The 6,640-nt window shown below is 38.5% G+C and overlaps 1 non-coding gene across 1 annotated transcript; it reads left to right on the top strand.

Moving 5' to 3' along the window:
- Positions 1–4,723: 4,723 nt before the first annotated feature.
- On the top strand, positions 4,724–4,884 carry LOC119627427 (small nucleolar RNA SNORA31). The gene has a single exon (XR_005243621.2). It is a non-coding gene; the product is annotated as a small nucleolar RNA SNORA31 (small nucleolar RNA).
- Positions 4,885–6,640: the final 1,756 nt, after the last annotated feature.

Genomic DNA, 6,640 nt, shown 5'->3' with positions numbered 1-6,640 from the left:
ATTTTGTATTAGTGGAAATACATTATTGTTACAGGTTCTGTGTTTTCATATGTGAAATGGGCTTGTGTGGTCCAAGTACTTTCTTTTTGATGATTACATTCATTAATATCAGAATAAGATTGCCTGCCATACCTGTTAACATTGAAAACACAAGACCTTATCAGTTAAGTAAATTAAATTCTTATAATAAAGATAGTTTTATCTATCTACTTTAAGAAAAAGATCTAGTATGTATGTGTTGCTTTTCTGTACAACCTATTAACTACACTCTGAATCTCAGCAACTCTGAAATTCCAGTCAAACTTTATAGACTTAGTCTATTGATAATTGATGATAGATCCAATCCTTATACCAGCTCATTTCTAGCGCTCTCAAACTTAGACTAGTCAGAATGACTATTATTAAGAAAATAACAGATGCTAGTGAGGCTACAGAGAAAAGGTAATGCTTATATAATGCTGGTAGAAATGTACATTAATTCAGCCATTGTGGAAAGCAGTGTGGCGATTCCTCAAAGAACTTAGAATTATCATGCGACCCAACAATCCTATTATTGTGTATATATCCAAAGAAATCTAAATTGTTCTACCATAAAGACACATGGACACGCATGTTAATTGAAGCACTATTCACAATAGCAAACACATGGCATCAACCTAAATGCCCCTCAACAGTAGACTCGATAAAAAATGTGGTACAGATACACCATGGAATACCACGCAGCCATAAAAAAGAACAAGCATGTTCTTTGCAGCAACAACGATGAAGCTAGAGGCCATTATCTTCAGCAAACCAATACAGGAACAGAAAACCAAATGTCACATGTTCTCATTTATAAGTGAGAGCTCAACAAGGAAAATACATGAACACTAGGAGGGGAACAACAGGCAAGCTCATGACCCACAACTTACCTGTATAACAAACTGCACATGTACCCCTGAACCTAAAATAGAAATTTTAAAAATGAAGTTAATACATTAGAGAAAATTAAATCATGTACAATGATATGTTTGGAAGCTGGAAGCCGAGGGCAACACATCATCATGCTTTAGAATGGAAAGGTATATTTTCATGAATTAGAATGGAAGAGTATGTCTCCAGGTTTTCGAATGAAAGGGTGTGTTGCCATACTTTAGAATGAAGAGTGCGTTGCCATGATTTACAATGGGTGGATGCATTTCTACCCTTAACCGTTTATCTGCTATTCCTCCCTTTCACTCAAACCCTGACTTCAAATACAGTCTCCTGAGTTTTTGAGTCATGTGATATATTTTATAAGTTGTGTCATATCAAGAAGAAAATTTAAGACCCAAAATAAGACATACTTTTATACATCGTCACAGAAAGGAAATACAGATTCTTGTTTAGAACTTACGCTATATAAAACTTACATGGAGGCAGCATTGATAAAGGTGAAAGGAGTGGGATGTAGCATGAGGCAAGCTGGGCTTGAGTTCTGTCTCTGCCAGGAGCTCTGGGGATGAACTATTTGACTTTTGTGACTTGGAAATCTATTTTTGCCATAATTAGTATTACTTTATTGATAGGAATATTAATAGCCTAGTGATATATTTATTGCCACGAACAAGAGCTGATCTAGGAGACCAAAATAAAATTTAATTTAGTGATTGCAAACCTTTCACAAGCAAGTGGTTTAGGCACCAAAAGAGCAGAGTAAATATCCTAAGCTTTATGGAACTTCTTACAGATCCTTCCTGGTAAAATCAGTAACAACCTTGAATCCGTGGTCAAATGGAATTGCATCAGTTTGACAGCACATTGAGCACATGGTGAGTGCTCAAGCATGTGTATCAGAGTTAATAATACTAGTTTTCATGTGGGAAGGAAAAACCATTTTAAACAGGTAACAGGCAAACTGTGGGAAGAGGAGAGAGAATGGCTCCCACTATCATGTTAGTAAACAGAGGTTAACAGGTTCCTAGCTGTTACTATTAACTCTGCTACACATGCTTGAGCCCTCACCATGTGCTCAATGTGCTGCCAAACCTTCAAACCACTTAATGCACATCCCCACTCTGGAATATGTGTACCATTGCCTGCATTTGGCAGATAGGAATTGCATTCGTTTGTGGTTGAAAACTGGCAGTTTTTTGGTGGTATGGTTTTTAAATGGTAATTTTACTTGAATTCAGCTGTGGTCGTAACAAAGAGCATACTACATCACATAAACAAATCTGCATGAACCATGCCGCAAGTTTAATTGTCTTGTGACCCTGTAAACCCTCTGTTATGATTCATAAATGGGCCTCTCTCCTGTGCTCCAATCTGTGTTTGGTTGTTAGAACCCACAGGCCACTCTCTGTGTGCGGGTCGGTGGATTCAGCTTCCTTCCTTCCTCCACTTTCTCTTCTCCATCTCAGGTACGGGAATTGGCAGCTAACCAAGTCTTCACCACCTCCACCTCCCATGTGCCAGTGCTTCCACAACACAGCTATCGGATGTGCCCACTTACTGTGACTCACACTGACCCTTGACTATCTCCTAGGGCTGCCCGGCGGTTTCTCCAGACCTACCTCAGCAACACCCACCATCTCTAAGACGGGCCCAGGTGTTCTTTGTCAAACATAAAACTGAAGGTGCCACTCTGTCTGACAAAATTTTGTATTAGTTTCTTGTTCCCATAACAATTTTTTCCCCTTTGTATGGAATACAAGCCCTTCAGCACCTGCCCTTCCTCATGTTTCAGCTGGATGCCCCCATCCACCATATGCAGAATGCAGCACAGCCACTGCTGTGGGGAGGCCATTCTCTCTCCTCATCTCACAGTGTGCCTGTCACTTGTTTAAAATGTTATTTCCTTCCCACCTGTTAACCTCTACTTACTAACGTGGTAACTAGTATTATTAGCTCTGATTCACATGCCTGAGCACTCACCATGTGCTCAACGTGCTGTCAAACCTTCAAACCACCTAATGCCCATTCATAGTCTGGAATATGTGTACCATTGCCTGCATTTGACAGATAGGAAAAGGAGGCCCAGACAGGTGTTCCTCCTATATGTCACAACCCATATGTAGATTTAAACAAGTTGCTGACTATAAAGTCCTGGCTATTTTCATTTCACTATGCTGCTGCTTTCAAAAATCCAGACAAATATTATCGCATCCAAGTCATTCATGATAACATTCCTCTTCTAGGTTCACAAAAGACTCAAAGCATCTCTGTTGTGTTCAGGTGACAACTTGTTTTGACCATCTCTACAGATCTCTCCTTGTCCTACTCACAGATCCATGAGAAAAGGGCTGTGGTGTATTTAAATATCAATCCTTAGTGGCCAGCAAAATATTGCTGAAACCAGGAATTTGAAAATACTGAATGCTTGAATCAGTATATAAATAGAAATAATAGAATATGAAGTTGAATTAGAGAATGGGCTCTGGCTTACAGTTTGAATAATTTCAACGACAAATTTGTGCTCTTCCTTCCCTTAAAGACACGCATATGCATGCACGCATGCATACAGCATAATCAGGACAAGTTCTTTTCATAAGGCAATGAGCTCTTGATCTTACAAAAAGAATGTGTGCTGATTATGTAATTTAATAATATGTTGGAGACATTTGGTAGGTTAAAGATGTTGAAAAATCAGACAGGGCCTGTGTTAGTTCTCTGCTTCCTTGAGTAGCTTTAATTAAACCCTGTACATGTTGCTCTTGTTCTTAATAAGAGCACCTCTTATTCTCTCCTTTCTGTGTTTTGAGTTCTGTTCTAGACGAAGGAATTGTAATTCTAAATGAAACTTCAGCTCCAGCAGGTGAGTCAGTGTCTTTAGAGCGGGGCTTATCTTGTGGTTTTTGTTATTCCTCTTGCCCAGCACACACCGTTGCGATGTGAACGGGGTCTACCTGCTTACTCACAGGCGAATATTCTCCTCCACATGCCAAACTAAATTAAACAATTTATCACACTGTTTAAACACACTCACTTGTGCATATCTCTTCAGATTTTTCTTTCTGATACCCAGAAATGTCAATTCGAGAGCTTCAGGTACATTGTCTCAGAACCAGGCTTCAGGAATCATGCCTCTAAAGTCGGAATTTGAAACCATTGCGTGTCAGATTTGCAAATATCTCTGCCACTGTGAGTGAGTTTGTTACAATTAATGCTTCAAATGAAAACCGTTAGCATGCTGAACATCCTTCAAGGGGATCATTTACTCTGTAAATGCCTCAGTCTAATTTAATCAAATGTCAGTGTGAGATGAAGAATGCTGTATCTGGGGGCTCTGAGTTTGCATTTAAAATTCTATTTGTATCTAACCCTTATGACACTGATTTGTATAGTGAAAAAAGAAAAAGAAAAAAAAACAGATTCTATCACTTTGTTTTCTCTTTTGAAATAAGTAAGGTTATAAAGACCTTTAATAATATGGATTTTTTCTACTCTGTAATGCTTTCCTATAAATATTTCCTTGTGGCATTTCAGAATTATCTTGTGAAAGAGAAGAAAGTCTCACTTTTATTGTAAGTAAAGTTCTGATAATTATCACTAGTGTAAAAAGTACGTTCTAAGAATTTGCCTGCATCCCCCTCAAGGGCAGTCTTCTGGCTTCTTAATACATTAATGTTAATATTAGTGGTGATCCAAGAGCCGCTCCCACTTCCATTTCTTCAGAAAGTCTAGAGGCCCTCATCCAGGCAATCTTTCCTTTTGTCACTTAGACTCGCTCATTTAAAGGTACCCTTTAAAAACCAAGATTGGCCCGCATCCACTGATAGACCTTGGACAGTTTGCTGGGGTTTTTTTGTTGTTGTTTGTTTGTTTGTTTGTTTGTTTTGTTTGCTCTGGGGATGCAAAGGAGGGAAATCCCTGCATTTCCTGTCTGTCTTTTTGGCAGCCCGGATTGAATTGGGGACTACATCTGTAGAAAAAAAGAAAAAAAAAAAAGGGCAGGGTTGGCAACTCCACCTCGACATGACTTCAGCATGAAGTCCAGCAAACTTGCACACGTGCGGAGATAGCTGGGGGGAGCAGAGCAATGTCACATACATGCATGTGACGGTGACAGAGGCACTGCCTCACTCTGCAGGGAGCAAGAGTCTCTGCTCTGACATGAAGTGAATCAGGAGGGCACCAGCAATGTCGGCCTCTGCCGATTGGCGAGCGACTGTCTTCCCATCAGGAGCTTCTGATTCCTGCCCTACAAAATGGAAAGACTCAACCAGAGGCCCTTTGACCTATGTTAAAGATACTGCTGGCAGACTCAGGGTTGATATATACTTTTGGTTAAACAAGCGGAAGATAATATAGTTTTGAGTGTGCAGATTTTTCTAGAAGAACATTCTATGTGGAAAGCACGTATTGAATTATGAAGCATCATCCATTTTCACTTTTAAATACATAACTGCATTATCTATATAAGATTGGCCATATTTAGTCCTCAATGATGTGTTTACATATGGCATGATTCATGCGTTTTTACAAATGAATTTTACAGAGTGGAGGGCTTGCTAAAATAAAATAAAAAAGAAGTTGAGCTGCAAAAAAAAGTTAGGATAAGTTTGATACACCAAATGAATACTACTAGTTTCCACATCAGTACCAAAGATCTGGGTCACAGGTCACAGATTTAACTCTAAATTTCTCAGAAATCAAGGGAAAGAGAGGGAAATAACTGTAAAATATATCAATGCAAATCCCTCAGTTTCTCTCTTTATAACTCACTAGATAAACATGTTCACGTAAGTAATTTCAATAATCCTTACATGTATATTTTTACATTTATTCAATCCTCACCTACACCAATGCCTAATGCAGTGCCTAAAAACCAAGGACTATAAAACCAGATCATGAAAATTTACCTCGAAGAGTGTTTAGAATTGTAAAGAATTGTAATATTAAACTACTCAATTTGAACTACCCTTTTTTCAGATACGAAGATTAAAGCTCAAAGAGGAGTTGCAATTTGCCCCAGGTAGGAATCTTGAGTCATCTCAAATTTATGGGCATATTTTTACTCTCCAGAAGACTCAGGGAAGACACTGGGAATTTGTTTCAAAATAACATGAATATTACAGAAATATTCTCATATATAGATGCACCATTCAATACAACTAGGAAGGAAAAGAAAAGATCTTAAAACACACCCGTCTCTAGATTGCCCATGTACAGGCAGGCCTCGGAGATGCTGCAGGTCCTGTTTTAGATCTCTACACAAAAATAAATAGTACAGTAAAGGCAGTCACACATTTTTTTTGTTTGTTTCTCGGTGCATACAAAGTTATGTTTACACAATACTTTGTCTAAGTGTGCAGTAGCATTATGTATAATGAAAGGTGCATGTTTTCCTTTTAAAAATACTTTATTGTTAAAAAATGCAACGGCCTTCTTTGTCTCTTTTGATCTTTGTTGGTTTAAAGTCTGTTTTATCAGATACTAGGATTGTAACCCCTGCCTTTTTTGGTTTTCCATTTACTTGGTAGATCTTCCTCCATCCCTTTATTTTGAGCCTATGTGTGTCTCGGCACGTGAGATGGGTCTCCCGAATACGCACACTGATGGGTCTTGACTCTTTATCCAATTTGCCAGTCTGTGTCTTTTGATTGGAGCATTTAGCCCATTTACATTTAAGGTTAATATTGTTATGTGTAAATCTGATCCTGTCATTATGATGTTAGCT

This window comes from Chlorocebus sabaeus, chromosome 14 (assembly GCF_047675955.1).
Source record: "Chlorocebus sabaeus isolate Y175 chromosome 14, mChlSab1.0.hap1, whole genome shotgun sequence".
In the NCBI taxonomy this organism is placed as follows: Eukaryota; Metazoa; Chordata; class Mammalia; order Primates; family Cercopithecidae; genus Chlorocebus; species Chlorocebus sabaeus.
Note: the sequence above shows the minus strand (reverse complement) of the source record. Positions and strands in the feature narration are given on the sequence as shown.